The sequence below is a fragment of the Corvus moneduloides genome, chromosome 11 (assembly GCF_009650955.1).
Source record: "Corvus moneduloides isolate bCorMon1 chromosome 11, bCorMon1.pri, whole genome shotgun sequence".
Lineage (NCBI taxonomy): Eukaryota > Metazoa > Chordata > Aves > Passeriformes > Corvidae > Corvus > Corvus moneduloides.
Window position 1 is genome coordinate 3,921,295 of NC_045486.1, and position 19,872 is coordinate 3,941,166.

The window sequence follows — 19,872 nt, forward strand, 5'->3', positions numbered from 1 at the left end:
CACTTGTCAATATTCACACTTGCACCAAAGGAAATGCTTGGAAAGGAAACAAGAGAAGAACAGGTGTTTCCTCCTAGCAGATGCTGAATCCTATTCTTTGGAAAGAGGGAGGCCACAAGCCCAGAAGAATGCACCCAAATTATTCAAGGCATGGTCTGAGAGCAACAGAAGATCTCTGTCTTGCAGTCACTCCTGGGAGCATGATCCATGTCAGCCCTGCACAGTCTTAGAGCACTTTTGGCTGGTGATGGCTCTCTCTGCCCGAGCAGGCAGCTGCAGGATGCAGAAATTGCTGAAACGTGGCCATTGCTCCCAGCTCCTCAGAGGAACTCTGCAGCATTGCAGGATCCTGACCAGTCCCACACATCCCAACCCCAGCCACGGCAGCACAGACACAGCTCAGGAGCCTGCTCTGCCCAGTGGCCTCAGCAACACCTCCTTCCTTTGGACATTCTGGATACAGCTCCCCACTGGGATCACCTGGGCCAAGGAAAAGGTCTTCTCCAAGCCTGTGGTCCAGGATTTCTTCAGTGGTGCAGCAGATTTGGCTGTTCAAGTCAAACAGCTGGGGTACAGCCTGCCCCCTCCTGCTGGCAGCACATTCCCTGCAGAGCCTTGTGATAATCTGGGGGACTGGGGGGGGATAGATCAGGAGCCAGCTCCTTTCCTGCATGCCTGTGCAGACTGGACACCCACACCACAGTCACCACAGCATCCCTAAGACAAGACATTCCCTTTTCAGCCTTCAAATTTAATTCTCCACCAAAGGCTGGAAGTTAAGATGAACTCACAGCAGCTGAGGAAGGAACTTTTTTCTGCCTGCTTGGCCTCTGACAGCAGCCCTTTAATTACAGCACATGGCAAGGCTTCAGCAAGTCCCTGATCACGTTCAATCCCCCAAACTCAACTTAAAGCTTCTCTGCAGCTCCACTCTCCACCTTCTCTGACAGAGCAATGACAGATGCTTCACAGACTGATCCCTTATGAAACATAACACCACGTCTATAATGAGGCTTTACTGCAACAACAGATTTTACTCTTCCTCTAGAGATCTCCAGAAATCTGGCCGATTTTTAGGATAATTCAAGCTCTGGAGAGCAAGAAAACCCCAAAGTTGGTGCTTATCATGAAGCTGATGAAGCAGCAGAGACATCGGTGCTGTGGGGCAGTGCCCTCTGAGCTGCTCTGCTCCCAGCAGCCAGGCAGATGGGGATTTACACCTTGAACTAAACCCTGCTGAGGCTCAGGGGTGCCTCACCTGTACCTTGGCACTGTGGTGCCACAGAGGGTGAGCCTGGTCCATATCAACACCATCAACCCACTGGAAATAGCCTCTGGGTTTTCTAGGGTTTCTGGCCTTGGCTTCCAAAAGCCCCCCAAAACACAAACCAACACAGCCAGTGACTGATGCCAGGGCAGGGAAGGCTTAATGTGCCTTCACTTTAAAGACAGGGGAGCAGCAGCAAATAGGTTAAACAATTTAGCCCAGGTTGTTCAGTGAGTGCTTTGCAGAGCCTGGGTTGGGGTCGGGAGATCTTGTCTCCTGATATTGACTTGATTTAACATTGCTGGAAACACCTTAATTATTTTGTTTTGTTGTTCCGAAGAGCTGAGCATAGGAAATAGTCTAAAGCCCTGTGCAATGCTGAAAAGAAAGCTTGATGAGATTTTGTTCCTTTTGCTGAGAACACAAAGAGCAAAAGGTTGAAAGTAGATGGGCCTCTGACTTCTCCTGGTTTGCTTTTACAGGTTGTTTTTCCTTATTTTCATTATTAATCAAGACCAGTCTGAAGTTTCCTAAGGAAAAGGGTAATGGTGTCAAGAAAATTTAACGTGTGCTCGAGATGAATTCAACGCAGCTCTATTACCTGTCGGTCAGCTTGTTCCTTCTCTTAGAGACAAGTTTACATCTCAGCTTAAGGAAACGATTCAACCACACACTCCAGGAGCTCTGTGCTGCTCCTGGAGCCACACTGAAGTAGCTGAGGAGCACAGGAGTTTGACAACGTTTGAATGCAGCACGGACATAGCATTTGATTCATATATTGATCACTCTGTGCACAATTAGTGCAGGACGTGCAAGTTTACAGCTGGTGCAGCTCCTTCCTCTTGTTTTTGGAACTAATAAAACTGACTGAAGCTGAAGTGAGGGAAGCAATCATGTTCCCTGACCTCAGCAGCGACATCCAGCAGCAGTCACGAAGCACGTGATGACATGTAAAACCATGCAGAAGCCCAGTCCCTTGGAGTTGCGCTGACTGCTCTCTCACCTGTGAATTAAAATGATTTTAAATGGATGCTTAAAGACACATGATTTTTAAATATTTTTTTAAATTGAGGTTAACCTCCAGCTTTAAAAACCTAGAGGAAGAGGGACTACTTGCCAAATTTCATTTTCAGGCACTTTTGTATTTGACAGGTAAAAAATTGCAAAAATATTTCATGTATTTAAAGGCTTTTCTTCCCCTTTTTCAGATGAAAAAGTTCAGGTATTTATATTGTATTCTAATTGCTGATTACTCAACAGACAGAAGTAAATGTCTTTCACCCCTGAGACTTTTGAAGACGTTATTTTGACATGTCCACACAAACCAACGCCCACTCAGCACATCAGGATATAACTGCAAAATCAATTAATTCAACAGCTATTTCTGCAGCCCGAAGTGTAATTACCCATGAAATGTTGATGGGTTTCAGGATAGAAGAAATTCATCATTTATGCTTAACCTGGGTTGTTTTTCCCTCCCTCCCTCCCAGAAGCAGTGCTCGGATGTGCAGGGAGAAGTGATGGATGCAGGTGAGCTGGGTCTCACCCACTCTGGACCGATTCCAGCCGTTTTACCCCTCTGGAAGGTGAGGTGGAGCACGGGCAGCTCTTCCAACCCAGACTGAACCAACACTCAGCTCCCTCCCAGTAAAGACACCTTGGCAATGCCTCCTCCTTTCCCCTCTCCCACCTTTCCTCCGCTTCTCCTGCCACTGCTGGAGGCTGTGCCTGTGGATGAGGAGGTTTCTGATTCCCGTGCAGGTGTGCAGGAGCGCTCCCCTGCCTCGACGAACACATGCTTGCACAGCAGCAGCTCCACCACAGCCACTGCCCACCTGCAGCACTTCAAGGGCACACCCCGGGATGAGGCTTTCAAAAGCCCTCCCCACCCCCTGCACGGAGCTGCAGCGAGCAGTTGGCTCGGGTTATGGATGCTGGATGTTAACAACAACTCTAAACACAATAATTAATTCATTTATCTCCAACTTACAGTAGCCTTTGTGTAAAAAAGTGTTTCACGGTTGAATGATTTTAATTTTTTTTTAGCTCTATGTAAAACAGGCATCATCAGTATAATCCTTAAAATCTAATAATGATTCCATCAGTGTAAAATCATTATCCTTAGGCAAGAAGGAAACCAATTCAATTATGATGTTGGTTGAAAAATCGAGGGTGAAAAGTTGTAGTACATATTAAACTTGAGGCTGGAAAAGTTGTAGTACATATTAAAATGGTTACTACAAAATTTGTGCATCCAGGCTAACAAATGCTAATATGTTCTTTTGTTACCTTCTAATTTATATGATTCATGTAAGCCTGCAGCAAGAGAAACTTGTTTTAAAATTCATCTACATTAAAAAATAGCAATGCAATGAATTGTAAAGTTATTAGCATTCATGTCTAGTTGTGTTATTAAGCTGTACACATCAAATCTGGTAGTACAAGTACAGAAATGTCATAATGAAGTAGAACAGCATTTAATCAGAAGAATTTCTAAAGGTCATCAGAGCATCATATAAATTCATCCATGCATGACAGCAATATGAAATAAATAAGTGCAAGAACACTGTAAGAATAAACTTCATTCTGGGAGTTTTGTTTCCAATAGTAGGAGAATTAGCTGAATTTCATGCTGAGAGAACAGCTAACAAAAAAACCCTGAATTCTGGAGCTTTAATTAATGAATGACTAATAAGAGGCAGATAAGGAGTTTTACACAAGGGAGCTAACGAGGTGTGCTCCCTGATAGTTTCCTACCACAGCTGATCTCAGACGTCTCCTACAACTCAGAGAAAGTACTCAGCTCTGTTTTTTCTTCCTCATTAGCCAGATGAGCTCTAAATGATTCCCTTTAAATAACCAATGATTTGTTAATACTTTTGCACTCATAACAACACTTTAACTGCTACAGGATGTGTATCACAGGCCTGGCACTTGGCAGCTCCAAGGACTGGAGCTATTCTGATGTTTCATGGCAATGCAGTGACTGGGATGCTCCAGGTGCTGTGGTCACCCAGAGCCAGGCTCAGGTACCTGAAATCATGTTCAGGTGCACCTTGAACTGCACAAAACCCAACTGATTTCACTGGGAACCTTCCCAGAGTAAAGCCCAGCCCTCAGGGATGAAAGGCACCGGGGTCTGGCTCGGGAGGTGCATTCCCTCTGTCCAGGGAGGTGATTCGGTGCAGTGGCACACAAGCGTGATGAGACAGGCTAAATAACTAATTCATCACAGATTGTTTCTGAGGCCCTGCATGGATCAGTGGCTTGCACCTCATTAGGTGGCCTGGCAGAAAAAGGAACCCTGTGTTTCCAGGGGCTGCTGGTGCCAGAGGGACGTGGGGGATGAAGAGCTTCCCTTCTCAGAGTGGCCACTTCTGGGCAGGACCAGGAGCCCTGCACAGGGAACCCAATCCTTTATTCTGTTTGAACAGCATCCCTGGTACCTTTTAAAGACAAGGATTGGGGATTTTGTAATTGTAGTTCTTTGTTAGAGTTCAAGCAAACCCTGTTGCTCCTGCTGCAGCATCTGGGCTGGCAAGGAGAGGAAGCAGATAAAACACTTTTCTACTTCCATGCATTTCAGCTAGACAAAGTCCCAAGCACTGAGCAGCCCTTAAAATGGATCTCTCAGCTTTCCCAGCCTAAGTGCAAATGGGAATTTCTGACAAAGCAGCCACTCCTCTCCTGCTGGACCTGCTGGTCCTCCGAGTTCCTGTGCATGCCTGAATCTGTGTTGGCCCTTTCCCTCTGAAAGGAGCACTACAGCCATGGAGGACTCCTGGAATTTGGCACTACAGCAGAGAAAAAAATACAGATACTGTATATTTCTACAGTGACAAACCAGCCGGATTATCTGTGGGATTTTGTGCATCACCAAGAGGAGAAAAGAACATGCTTTTGTACATGTCGAACTAATTTGGAGAATCTCCCACTTTCCCTGCAGAGAAGTTTGTTTATTCCTCAAATCACACAGAATTAGCTTCTTCAGCACTCCCTCCTCTCCATCCTCCTCCCCAGTGCTCTACTGCTGTCCTCAGCTCAGGGCAGTGGTGCTGAACCCACAGCCTCAGATTTGAATTCTCTTCACCAGAGCAATTCCTACCCTGGGCACCAATACCGAAATCTCACACACTGGGTCATAACCTGCTAAGGCAGGGCATGACCCACGGACACACAGAGAGGACATTGCATCACCATTTTCCATCTCCTTATTCCATGTGCCCCATCAAGAGAATAATTTCTTTTCTTTCTTCTTTTTTTTTTATTCTAGCAAATGACTGCAAAAAGCAACAGACAACTCCAGAGGCTGAGCACAGGCTCATGCATCATTTTCATATCTTTTTTTAATTCGTTAATGTCTGCACTAAATGAAAGAATTTATAACTGCACTCGGGTTTCCCAAGAAATCATCCTAGCAGCATGTTTACTGAATCAGCAGGAAAAACGAATAAACAAAATGAAATCAGAAAAGAAAAGCAGTATCTAAATGAAAGCCAGAGGAGCTGAAAAGAACCGTGAGATTATAATCTTAAATTAAAACCACAGTGAGGGCAATATAAAAGATATTCTAATCACTACATCCAATTAAATGAAGTAAATCACTAAAGCATGTTAAGTGCCTTAACTATTATAATAATTAAGAATCAAACAGAAATCAAGCATCTTTGAAAGACTGATGATGCACATTAGTGCTCAGGGAATGTTGTTTCCCATTTGAATGCAGAAGCAGAGCAGAAAACAGATTTCCTGGTGCCCCAGGCCACCAAGGGTGACAGGGTGGGGCTCCAGTGTGGAAATTCCCGGTGGGAGAGGGGGTGTCCCACCGTGCTCCCAAGGGAAACAGCATCCTGTGCCTGCATCCTGCTCCTGTGCAGGATACATCCCTCCTCCCCATCCCTCCTCCCACATGACACAAGCCAATGGGAACCTGATGAGAAATTCCACAAAAAACATTGTACTGAGGCCTCCAGGCTGTGGGCAAACAGAGCTTTTGTCTCACTGTTGGCAGCTCCAAAGTCTGAATCAGAGAATCTTAGAATGGTTTGGGTTGAGAAGGAACTTTAAAGGTCATTTAGTCCAACCCCCCTGCCATGGGCAGGGACAGCTTCAACCAGACCAGGATGCCCTGTCCAAGCTCATCTTCAACGTTTCCAGGGATGGGGCATCTACCACCATTCTGGGAAACTGTTCCAGTGCCTCACAACCCTCCCTGCAAACCCATTCTTCCTGATGCCGAGTTTAAATCCACCCTCTTTGAGTTTAAACCCATCAGCCTTGTCTTGTTGTCATTGGTGACTCCAATGTAGAACAAGACCCTGTGGCTCAGGGATGACATCACCAAACCCTTCCACGAGAACGGGGATTATTGACCAAATCCACCCAGCACACATTTCACATCCTCACCACAGGGATAAATTCCAGCACGGCCATCCAGGCAAGAACCTGAGGATCATGAACAACTCCTCATGAAATGACAGACTCCTGTTTTAAATCCATCTGAGGCCATGCATGGGTGATAGATACTTTAATTAGCAAAATTAGTAACCAAGAAGTACAATTTAGACACGAGATTTATCTGCAAGTGGTAATTCCCCAACTTTTCTGCAATAGCTGGGGCTAAGCCTTCTGAATACAAAATGGAAACACTGAATACGCACAAACGTCATTGATGACTTCTCTACTTCCAGAGAGGTTTCATAAATCTTTTTTTTTTATCCAAGTCAGATCATTCCTGCTTAAACAAGAGCCATTTTAACTAAATCACACATAGCTGGGATTTCCCAGCCTTCAAAATGATGTGCTTAATATTGTAGGATAGCTGAAATCGGGTGAAGTCTGGAATTAGAGTCAAAAGTGAGATTTGTCTAGACAAAACTTACTCATATTTGGGCAGAATAGCTAAAGACAGAATTTAGGAAGGAAAACTGGTCCTGATGGAGCTCTCTGCTGCACGGAGAGACCCTGAAGGGCAGCAGGAGGTGTTCAGGAGATGCAGTGAGCACACCTAGGAGGGGTCATTTGTGCTCTGGTTCCTGATGCTTTAGCTCTGATAATTATAAATAATCTGGAGAGTTAATTCAGCCCATTTGCCCTGCACTTCAAGGAGGAGGAACACTATCTGAAGGATGAAGACATGCTGAATTCTATAAGCAGGTTTTTTTAAACAATTCTCCCTCTGCTTTCCCTTTGCACACCCCTTTTGCTTGGCAAAAGCTGGTAGATGAAAAACTCGCTAAGTAAATACAAAACTGAACAACTGCAACATGAATTTTTTCCCCCATTCTTCTTCATATTTGTTTTGTCTGTAAGAAAAACACATTGAGGAGCTCAGTGTGGGATTTCATGTGTTGCAATGCTATCTCAGGGAGGTAATCCCTCCCACACACACTGTATGGAAGGGAAGAGAATCCAGCAGCAGTGGAGGGCTGCTCCTTCCAGTGTACTGCTGGCAAGGACATAACAACTGCACATTGAGCACAACAAGATGTGCTAAAACTATAAAATATCTGCAGTAGATCTTAGCCTGTTTGAGAAAGAGAAGGGAAGCCTGTCAGGGAGGTTTCCAGGATGTTCTGGCAGCAGGGAAGAGTTTGGAGAGGAATGTGAGCAACGTGCAGCCTGCAAAGACCAGGTCACCACTTACTTAGGACCAAAAGTTTAATTAACAGGGTGTAATGCTCCTGACTCTGCAATTCCATCTGCATTATCACTTTTAAGAAGCTCATTTTCCCCAAGTCCAGCTCATAATCACTTTTGTGTCTTGAACCATAGAACTATTAACATTTCACAGTATTGGACCAAGTGCAGGTAATTTCATTGGCAAAACTGATCCTTGAATTCTTCCTGAACTATACTCCCAAAGCAGAACCTGCTCCAATCCTGGTGCTTAGAGATCCTGGCAGCCTTCAGCTCCCTCAGGAATCAGAAGATTCCCCCCCAAGCTGCTGGCACTGTCCCCCACCACCCCCAAGTCACCATCCCCCCAAAAGCCATCACTCCCAGCCCAGCCAGTGATGCTGAGCCCTGCCCCACCAACAGTTTCTTGGCCCCTGCACAAATAAAAGATTGAAAATGCTGTTCAACACATCCAAGAGCACAAGTCAGGTGAGCACTGAACCCCCTCAGATGGCAGGAAAATCCAGCACTGGGCTTTCCTTCAGACATGCAGTGGGGAAGGGGCTTCACTAAGGCCTGCCAGCTAAAACCAGGGAGCAGCAGGCTCCTTTCCCAGTGGACACAGAGGTATTGACACCTTATCAAAATGTACTGACACCTTATCAAACATGTGCTCTGAGCTGGAGCTTCCAGACCAGCCTATAGTCCCACTGAGAGGATTTGCAGGATGATGCTACATTAAAAAAACTGCAAGTTAAAGACAAAAAGCAACAACAAAAAAGTGCCAACATTAATCCAAAAAGGCTTAGGAGAGGAATCCCTTCAAAACAGATACCCACAATCCAGTTCAGACTTTCTCAGTTTTAACACAAAATATTGCAAACTACAAAGGAGAAAAAATCCCAGAGCCCCTGGAGACAGCCTTGGCCTCCAGTGCTTGTGCCACACCACGAGTGAGACTCCACCTCTTGGGTTTTAGGGCTATTCCTGGGGTTATTGTTCTACAGCTGGGTATTCTCCCAGTTACCTGCTGCTCCTCCAGCTGGCCAGAGCGATGCTCCAGTGCCTCCTGCCCTTCCAGACTATCTGACCACTGCAGCAGGCGAGCTCAGCCTCCCACAGGCCCCCTTCCAACCCGCCTCCTGTATTATCTGGATCATGTAAGTCTTCAAATGCTCATCCCCAAGGATTTCTCCAACCTCTCAGGCCTTTCAAACACTTCCTCTCTCAAGAGCCTCCACTTATCTGTGAGAATATTTTGCCTTTCACCACATAAAGCTTAGATTTTTCTATGTTTGAACTTCAATCTGCTTTATTTTATCTTTTAATACATCTCGGTGTCTTTTACAGTTCCTGGTTATATTATTATGCATTTGAGCAGGTCTCCCCTAAAGAATGACCTTATCTGTGGGTATTAAAGCCTGACAGCTTTCAGCTGTTCTTTTACTGCTGGATTTTTTCTCTGGGCTGGGGAAGGGGAAGAGCAGGTTCAGTGGAAAACCAGTAAATATCTGCTGAGATCTCCCTGCCCAGGGTTAACCCTTTGCACAGGCTCTGAGTACAAAGCCTTGGATAATTTCTCTGTCTCTTCTTTCCCTAAATTAGTCTGAGAAAGAAAAACTTGCATCTCCAGCAATATTTTGGAAGCCTGGCATTTCAGAAATGAGGATTGCTTGCCCAAAAGCAGAACAGGAGGATTTGCTCAGAGCATGTGTGATTATTGCCTCAGGTCAGACACACCAACCACCACTTCACATACAGATGCCAGCAGCAATAAGGCAGTACCCAGCCCCTAAATATGCTTCCATTTAAATTACAAAATGTTATTTTACATTAGTTTTTTCAGCTTGTCAAAAATAGATCCCTATTAATGGGATTCTAGGCACCCTCATTGCATATTCTGCTTTTTAAGGCCCGTAAATTGCGATCCTGAACACTGCCTAGTGACGGGGAGTTCTTTAGGGTTTCTGTATACAGCACTGCTCTTCCCATTAAATTTCCAATAAAGCATTTCCATTTTTATATCTGAAATCCCAGAAATGGCACTGGAGAAACCCAGCGTTTAACTCTTAAATTTAATACAAACTATTTCACTCGGCGTGAAAGCATTTCAAAATTACTCCAGTGCAGATTGTGGTTCACTGTTGTACTTGGTGAGCTTAATATGACCATGGCAACTGATGAATATTCCTGCTGCTCCTGCTATAAATAACAAACCTATTTGGCAAAGTCTGAGATGTAAATATTAAATCCAGCACAAAGGCAATTTTCTGTTCCTTCTTTTGCTCCCCTCTGAGTTGGGAGCAGGTTATTGCCAAGTAGATCACAACACTGCAGAAACCACCCATTTTGATTGACACTGCTTTTAACACCGATCACACCTTTGGGGCCCGGGTGATGCTGTGTAAGGCCAGGCTGGCTGCAGCACCATTCCCAGGACCAGGAGTGCTCCCAACCCCAGCACTGAGGTAGCACAATCAGAGCACAGCTTTTGGAGAGCCATCAGAACTTGCGGCTTTGTTTCCAGAAACTTAAAGGCAGAGTCGCGCCTGCAGGAGCATGCGGGCAGCTGGGTCACTATTTGTCACGGGCAAATTAAGCTCGAGGGCATGCAAAAGGCACCGAAACCCTTCCCAACAGGCGGGAGAGTGGAGTGAGAGCCTGCCGGGAGCCGCGGCAGTGGAGGCGGCGCCAGGGGCAGCGCACACGCCCAGGGGAGCGGAGCGCAGCCCCGGTGCCCGCTGCCGACATCCCGGTGCCCGCTGCGGAGATCCCGGTGCCCGCTGCCGACATCCCGGTGCCCGCTGCCGACATCCCGGTGCCCGCTGCGGAGATCCCGGTGCCCGCTGCCGACATCCCGGTGCCCGCTGCGCAGATCCCGGTGCCCGCCTGCTCCTGCTGGCCGCTGGCCCACTCGCGGAGAGCAGCGATGCCGGCAAGGAGCACTGCAGGGCCACGGCATGGTGGCAGCGTGCCACGGTGCCTCCTCGCCAGCCCGGTGCCCGCCCGAGGGGCAGGGACAGCCGGCAGCCCTGTCACCTCCCCTGCCCGGCGTGTCCCCTGCACGGCCGTGGCCAAGCCTGGCCGGGGTACTTTCGAACAGCCACGCCGTGTGAAGGGCTCAGGTGAGCTGAACTCCACGCAGTTCCAGCTCGGTGCCGTCCCTGGCTCCGCCGGGACAGCCGCGGGATGCTGCAGGCTGGAGCATCCCCAGCAGCGGGTCAGGGCGTCGTCCCAGCTGCACCAAGGGGTGGCCAGAAGCAGCTTCCTAAATCCCGTCCCGGTCCCTCTGCACCCCCTGCCCATCAGGCTGGCCTGTCCCCACCCCGGACCTGGCAGCTGTGGAGAGACGCCCCACAGAGCCACCTGTGTGAAATGGGCGTGGAAAATGAGCCTAAACCCACATGCTAAACCTACACCCGCGTCAGTAACCACAGCAAAAACCATGTTCTCATCCCTGACCCTGCTTTCCCTGGTGCCACGTTATTTTTGCCTTTTTTCCTTTTATATATTCTCTGTATTCTTTACACGTATATTTGTAGCTCCATGGTCTATTATTGTAACTTAGCTTCAGTATTTTCCTAGGCAGAAAGACAAAACACATTCCAAGACAGCCGTGCTATCTTGGTTCTCCTTAGAAACCAAGGTTGAGACCAGCTCTTCCAGAGACATTTTTCATGACCAAAGTTTAGTCCTCATCCGAGAGGGGACGATCTAGAAGGTACTGGAACTGGCGGTGGCTTCACCGAGGGTGCTCCTAACCGGGGGCTCTTGTCAGATATGCTAATTTGCAAAATCTGTAAGAATTCTACACGTATTGTGCAGCATGTGCACCTTTGGCGTTTTCCACCTGGCAAGTTGTGCACCTAAGAATCCTTACATAAAGGATATAACCCCTTTTCATCCCCCTAACTGGGCCTGGCTCGTGGTTCTAGGACCAGAGAAAAAGGCATCATCCCCACTAACCCACTCTGCACAGCACTTAAAATGGGATCAGCGTGCTGTGTTCCACCCAGATCTCACCTTCCTGCTGCTCCACCAAGACACCACCAATTCCCTGGGACACTGCAGCCCCTCAGCTCTGCCCCACTGAGCCACTCCAGAGTCCATGCCAAGACAGCAGATACAGCTGTTACTACAATGGTAATTAAATTGCTTGAGAATAAAGTACTTATTTAAAGCCATTTTGAAATATCATTCGACAGAGCATCAGAAAAACCAGGATTGAAACCGCTTTACTTAGAAGAAAACCAGCAGCACCAGCACTGCCCTCCCCTCCACCCAGGAATTTGGGTTTAGTCATATTATCCAAATCTCATGTTGTAAGCACGGTGGCCTGAGCTGAGGGGTGCAGCTGTGGGTAAACGAGCTAAACATGAGAGTGGGAGAACTAAATGGGAATATTGGAGAATTGCTGCTCAGAGGCAGTGCTGAACCCTCCAGCATCGAGTGCTACAATCCTTGGTCACAAACACACCAATTACAGCGTTTCTATCAAAGCTCTCCACAGATGATGCCATTAATACAAACCTGACAGTGCAGCTCATACAGCAATGTCACCACTTTGGAGCCTGCCACAAAACCATGGGGCTGGATTCTGCAACACTCAGCTCTGTGCTCAGGCAAACATTGACAACATCCAAGGAAACTCCTCAGCTACATAAAGACAGACCTCGGAATGAGTGCCAAAACCACTCTTGTAACACAGTTTAAGGACATCATTCTCAAGCAACTTAACTAATTCTTAACATCATAATAACAAGTAATTAAACTGTAAAGCAACTGTGGATTTCTGGCTGTAGGTCAGGTAAGATTTACAACAGCAGAATTGCTGGGAACTCCACTGGACCCATCCATAACCTGGATTCAACAGATGAAGCAAAAAAAAGGGTACTTTTCCACAAAGTAATTGGATGGACAGGGAAAATACCGACTTTTCTTGCAACAATTCATCTGTAAACCGCCTCAGTGGAATGGATGGGATAGTTCAGGAATTCAGACTCTCCTCTGCATGACTGAGGGGTGCGAGGTCTGGGATAATGCTTGGGCAGCTGGCCCTGGGAAATCAAACACAAATGCAGATATTGGGGTGGAGAAGAGGTGAAAGCTTCCGTCCTATGCAAGCGAACAGCAGCTAAAACCCATCAGGAAAATTATATACATGAAAAACTTTTGATTTTGCACATTTTGTTGGTAGTCTCTTTCCTACATAGCCTAAACAAGAATTAAAAAAATATATAATAATTCATCCACATTTAACACCAACTGAATTTCTTACAGAATCTTTTACTAGAATAATTTACTTCCATTTAAGAACTGCATGTAGGAACCTATTGACTACCAAAAGTTGAAAAAAATCTGTTCTTCAGCTTCTTCTCAAGGGAAATCCTCACAGTAATCAGGCATTCTGAGAAAATAAAACTCTGAGCTGAAATTTCCCTCAGGAAAAGCTCCTGCAGGGCTGCTCTCACCAACAGGGGCTGTTTTGAAGGCGAGGTAAAGCTGAATAAAATGAATATTTTCATATTCCAGAGTCTCTTCCACTGAGAGTGGACGACTGGAGGTGTTCTACAGCACAGCCAAGGAAAACATGAGATCTGCTCATTCATTTAATGACAATTGCAGGTAATTAATCCAAGAGAACTCACACCCCACATCCAGGAGGCAGCTGCAGGCTCAAGGTGAGGATGAGCTTCCTAAATTCTGCTGCACTAAACAAAGCTGCAACACTTAAATCCGCCTCTGAATCTTGCCCTGGGCCATCTTAAATGCACAAACAGATGCAGAATGAGCGTTTCCACGGTGGAAACACCTCTCAAGAGCATATCCACCTTCCAAACAGCTTTGCATTTTGTTTACTGAGTTTTATTGTCCCTGCTTCCCAAGTGCCTGCTTTGGAAATCTCTGCTGCTTCCTCTACTGTTGTTAATTTTACCTGTTTGGGCTATTTTAAGTTTCTTTCCGCCAGCAACTGTCTTTGAATTCTCTATTAATGGCAAAATGTTCACATCATTACCCCACAGACGTTCCCAAATCAGGCATTTCCATTCTGCCACATCCACCCTTCCTCCTGGCCCCACCAGGACCCATTCCCACCTGCTGGGGCCAGGGATGCAGCTCTACAACTGCTGAGTTATTTCACAAACCTTCTTTCACCCCCAAATCTCTGAGAGCGTAAGAAAGTCTTCCAGAGAAAAGAGATTTTACTGCAACAGACATGAAAGAAAACCAATTTATCTTTGTTCTTATCTACAGCCTTAACCTGCAAGAAAATACCAGTCCAATATTTCAATATACTGCTGCCAGTTCTCACTGCCTGGGTTAAACAGTCCCATTTTCCCCTCAATTGCCAGACTCCAAATATTTTATCACTTACATTTTAAAAAAAGCCACCCATGCAGTCATTGCTTTATCTAAAACAAGACAGAGAAATTCCCTGTCTAGAGCACCTGAAGCAGAGACCTCAACCCCCAAAAGCCAAACTCAAATCATCTCCATCAGTTCATAATTGATTTTCTCCCCTAAATTACCAGGCCAGGAAGGAACGTGAAAAGACAAGAGCTGCTGCTGCCACCTCTGATTACTGGCGTTCGGTTTTGTTTATCTGATATTTCCATAGATGCGATTAAGCATTCGAACCCAATTAAAAGCTGCATCATCCACTGGAAAATTCACAACCACTGACCAGGCTGCTCCACTTGGAGCACTGGGAAAGAGATTTAGATCAGATTTTAGGAAGAAATTCTTTATCATAAGGATGGGCAGGCCCTGGCACAGGGTGCCCAGAGCAGCTGTGGCTGCCCCTGGATCCCTGGAAGTGTCCAAGGCCAGGCTGGATGGGGCTTGGAGCAGCCTGGGACAGTGGGAGGTGTCCCTGCCCATGGAAATGGGATGAACTTTAAGGTCCTTCCCAACCCAACCTGTTCTACGATGATTTCAGGACTGTCACTATTTGCCACAACAATTCTGCTTTCAGCTGGGGAAGGGACTGACAGCACAACGCCTCTCCCAGCACAACACTCGTCCATTGCTTTGCATTTCCAAATGCACAACGATGTTTTCTGATCTCTGCACTGTCAGTTCTGAAACTGTTTTACACCCCATAAATTCCACAACGTGCCCAAGTAAAGATCTACAAACCCTCATTATTTAGCACAATACACATTGAATTTCACGCAGTTTTTACAGTGCTTTTCCAAGAAAACAGCCCAGTGTCATTGGAGCAGCGTGGCTCCTGCCTGTAGCTTCCACCTGGCACGGGGTTGGAGCTGGGGTGAAATGTGAGCACAGGAAAGCACAAACTCTGCAAGGCAGTGGAGCCGCAGCTGCTCACGCTGAGCCCGGACCAGCACGGGCAGGGCTGGATCCCTGCAGCTCGGGACAGGCTGCCCTGTGGAATAAAGCAAAGTCAGGAAGGTCCAAGGCAAATGGCCAAGCCAGATTATTTTGGTGTGAATGAATTAACGTGCTGACAGCTCACGGTGCAGTCCAAGCCCCGGCTGTCAGCCCGCTCACTGCCTTGTCTGAAGCAAGCGAAAAACTTGGGTACAAGAGATGTTCAGACCTTTCATCTTCACAGCCTGAAAGGTGCTCGCATTCTCCTTTTCCCTGGATGCCTTGTTATCATTTCTAGCTGCTGTCCTGACCACCAGTGGGCTCTGCAGGTTTCTGTTCCCCCACGATACAGAGGCTGCAAAGCCTATGCCCTGTGCCAGGGCATGGCAGCGCAGATTGGCGCTGCAGGAAAACCAGACACACTCCAGCCCTGTGCACTCAAAAGACCCTAAAAGCTTCCCACATCCAGGACCTACACAGGCAACAGATCCTCTGCCTGGATCTTTTCCATGTCCCAGGCTTGCCCTATAAACAACACGGCAGGCAGGAGGAAGGGCTGCAAGCGTGAGTCAAGCTCCTGGTCCAGGCAGAAGGAGTGGCACAGAGCTGGGGCCTGGGGCTGCCAGGCCAAGAGCAAACACTGCTATTCATGTTAGACAGGGAAAAATAACAAGTCCAGACCCTGATGGATGAATGCATAACAAAACAAAGCCCCAAATCCTTGTCCTCGTGCCCTGCTCTTCCTTCTCCAGCACAGCCATTTCCTGCACTTCCCCTCTGACAAACCTCTCCTTCCAGCACAATTTTATACCTTCCAGGCCTGACTTGCAGTCAAATTTATTTCCATAAATCCACTGAACTGTAGATTACTTTGCAGTTAAATGTTTCCTTTGCCAGCAGACATCTCCCATGTGTTTGAGCATTTAAAGCCACTTCCAAGCACACTTCGCTATCTCTCCTTAGCACGTGCAGCCAAATCCCAACACAGGGTTTGTGGTGGGGAAGAGTCTAGCACAGAATGAGGCTGAGCAGAGAAAAACTGTCACCAAAGAGAGGGGGGGGTTGGGAAACAGGAAAAAAAGAAGAGAAAAGCTGACAAGAAGAAAAACTGACACTGGAAAAATGACAGCCCGGGACAGTCAATCTTCAGGCTGGCAGCAGAAATGCCATTAAGGGCAAAAAGGAAGAGGGTCTCTGATGACAGCTGTATGCACAGGCTTACACGGGGTTGATTAAAAAACAAACAACAATAAAAAGTCACATTTCTCTCTACTCAGTGTCAGTAACAATTTACTGCAATTCACAGGCACGACTGTGCAAAAGTTCATAGCCTGCAGTCAGAGAGAGCCCTTCTCCTACCCCACAGATCAGAAAAGATGTAAAACCACCCAAGCACCTGTTTTTTTCTCTCAGGGGCAAATCCTCCTCTTGGCACCAAACTCAAAGACACCTTTTTGCAGGAGCAGGTGCCCCCTTGGCAGTGTCAGGGCCCTGTGGTGCTCCTCCACCACGAGCATCCCATGGGGTTCATCCCCCTCTTCCCAATGACGGATCCACTGGCACTGGACAGTCCTAAGAGAATTCAAACTTGAACTCCATTCAAATAAATTCAAATTTAGGGTCTTTTCCCAGTGATTAGAATACTTAACCTTTTTGCAAAAAGACCTGTCTGAAATAAGATCATCAGTTGTTCAAAGCAATGTGGACTCATTAAATTATTTCAAACAAACGGGACTTGAAAATTAAGCTTTTAAATACTAGATATATGGAAGAATTTAAAAGTTTAAGGATGCAGATAGTCACCTAGTAGGATTTTTGCTCTGAGTGCTTCTGTCAGTATTTAAATAGCTATGAAAACTGGCTCGCTGCCGCATTTTAGGAATAAGAATATGAAGCAAGGTCTTTAAATGAGCTCAGATACCCAACTCCCATACATTCTGCCCACAGCTTCTAAATCACTGTGTGGCTGGGAAAGGTTTATCTTCCAGCTAAACAGTATCAGTTGTCTGAAAACCCTAAATGCAACAGCTACCTGCCATGGCAAATTGCCCACCCAGCCCGGTGGGTGCCCAGCCCTGTGATTGAGTTCCAGGGACTAACAAACACCTCCATTTCACTGAGCTGGCTGTACCAATGCTTCAGCCCCATGCAAATGAAGAAAAATGTGCTCCCATAAGTGTATTTCACTGGGGTGAGAGCTTGTATTTGTCACAGGCCATCACTCACTGCAGCTCTGCAGAGCCACAGCACTCCCTGACTTGGCTTGGGAGCTCCAACAACTTTGTCAGTGGGATCCAGAAACCAGAGAGTGGCAAAATTCTTCCAAGTGAGCACAGAAAAGTCATCACTGGTGCCTGATATCAAGCTCTGCAAAAGAGAGATGGGTGATGCTCTTCCCATTTGGCAGCAGCCTGAGCAGGCAGCTCCTCCCAGCAGGTCCAGCCTGCAGAGGGGGAGGAGGGAGTCAATATCACACATTAAATAACCCAAAGCAGCCCGGTAATAACGTGCTAAAAATAACTGAGTAAGCACATTGCCTATAAAACTCCAAACTGCCTGCCAAGCCGTGCAGGACACGCACTCCTCCCCCTTCCCAGGCATCTGAATAGATATTGCAGAGGCTTGAAAAAAAACCCAAATGAATAGGTGACACAGAAATTTCCATGTAGGAGGAAAAAAATATAAATCCCCTATAGATTTCCCTGGTTTTCTCAGAAGTCACTGCTGCTGACCACTGGGAGGGAAGGAAGGTCTTACCTGGCATTGCAATGGGTTTGTTCCTGCTCCTCTGTGTCAATATTTTGCGTTTGATTCATTTATTGCAGCTGGTATAAAACCTAGCTCCTGACCTGAGCAGCACAGGGTGGCTGCTTTATTCTCACCCTGTCTTCTGCACAGATGTTTAGAAATGAGGGACAGAGGCTTTTCTGCAGACAACTCCTTCTCTTGCTTTGTTTCCCTCCTCATCTAAGATAAAAGATGTTCTTGATAAAGTGTATTTGTGCAGGTTTTGTCAACAGAGAGCCATAGTTAGAGCTGGCTGGGTGACAAAACCTGGGCTCTGCAAAACATGGGCATATTTTAATGACTGTGATTCTCCACTGGGAAAGGACCTGGTGGTGCTGGTCAGCAATCAACTTTCCTCTCACCCACAACCTTCTTGAAAATTTATTTTAATCCTTACAATTTGAATCCTGGCCATCCCTTTATCCTCCTCTTTTCCCTACAAGTTTTATCCAAGTGTTTCAGAACAGCTGTGGCTGCAATAGTGGTCCCAAAACACAAAGAAATAGTCAACTCAATGAACTGGTAGAAGAGCTGACAGCACATGTCCCAAGGGGGAAGAGAGTCTCATCCCAAGTTATCCAAGTAGTGCAGGGGCAAAGCCAAAATTTTTATGTCAATCCTCAGCTTGGAAGGACCTCCAAGTACAATTCAGGCAACACAGAATTAAGGAGAAAACATTAAAAAAAAAAAAAAGAAAAAACAAAAAAGAAAAAACCAGAAGAAAGCTTTCTTTTTGGGAAGGAGAGGGATCTTAAACCAAGAGACACTTCGTTAGTTATGTCCATTCTGGAAACATCTCAATCCTGCCCAGAGGCAAAACAAACAACCCAGTTCTTTGCTGGCATTTGGGATACTTGAATGCTACTTGCCCCAGGTACTTAATTTAATATAAAACAAATCACCCTGGAGCAACAAACAGAAAATTTGCTAGTAAACAAGACAGCTCTAATTATTTAACAGTGGAAGCCAGAATAATTAAGCCACGGTATACAGAGCAGCTAAAAGCTAAATACATAATCAAGTATCCAAAATATTTCAGCTATCTTTTGAAAAACAGAAAAACCAGGTTGTTCCATTTCAAGACTAGAGAGAAGCCAGCATCTCCAAGGACAAGCCTTCAAGGTGATGCATCTTTGCCTTTCCCAGTGGCTGCCTGGGACTTGGACTCCTTCCCTGGAGGCACTGGCTGCCCATTTGAGCAGCTGCTCTCCCTCCAGGCACATTGCTGGCAGCTGGGGGGACTCTGCTCCCAATTCCCTGCCCTCACTTTTTCACGGGGATGCTGCCAGGTCTGCTGCCAGTTCTTCCTCACCACGGCAGCAACCCACTCCCCTGCCCAAATACCTGCCCCACTGCTCGTGTGGGGTCCAGGCTCAAACACAGAGGGATCAGAGCTTTCCCTGCGCAGGGTTTGAGGAACCCACAGGGGTTTGGAGTGGAGGGGTCAGGATGGAGGAGTTGGCAGCAGGAGGGACAGCACAGCCTTGAGGCAGACACCTGGGAGCTGGCGACTCCTCTGCATGGCACAGAGCCTGGATGCAGCCTGGTGCCATCAGGCAATCCTGGCAGCTCCAGGGAGAGAGCTGGACACTGCCAGGAACACAGGAGACGCCAGGAAAGGTCGAGGCTGCCATCTGTGGCCCGGGATAAAGGAGCCCTCTCTCCTGGTGCCGGGGAGCAAGGCGACCAAAGGTGCCAGAACCAAGGGCTGGATTTTCGGATTGAGCTCCCTCAGCGCCTCATTGCTCTGCCACCTGAGCAGTGCTGGATGTTGTGTGCTCTTGAGGAAGGGCAGGGAGAGCCCTCAGGAGCTGGGACCCACCGGTACATCAGCTGGGGTCGGCTGCCTGAATCTCTGAGGATGT

The 19,872-nt window shown here is 46.9% G+C and overlaps 1 long non-coding RNA gene across 4 annotated transcripts in view; it reads right to left on the reverse strand.

The window, feature by feature from the left end:
* Positions 1-19,872, reverse strand: part of LOC116449337 — a 112,873-nt gene that overhangs the window by 14,387 nt on the left and 78,614 nt on the right. The window lies entirely within an intron of this gene.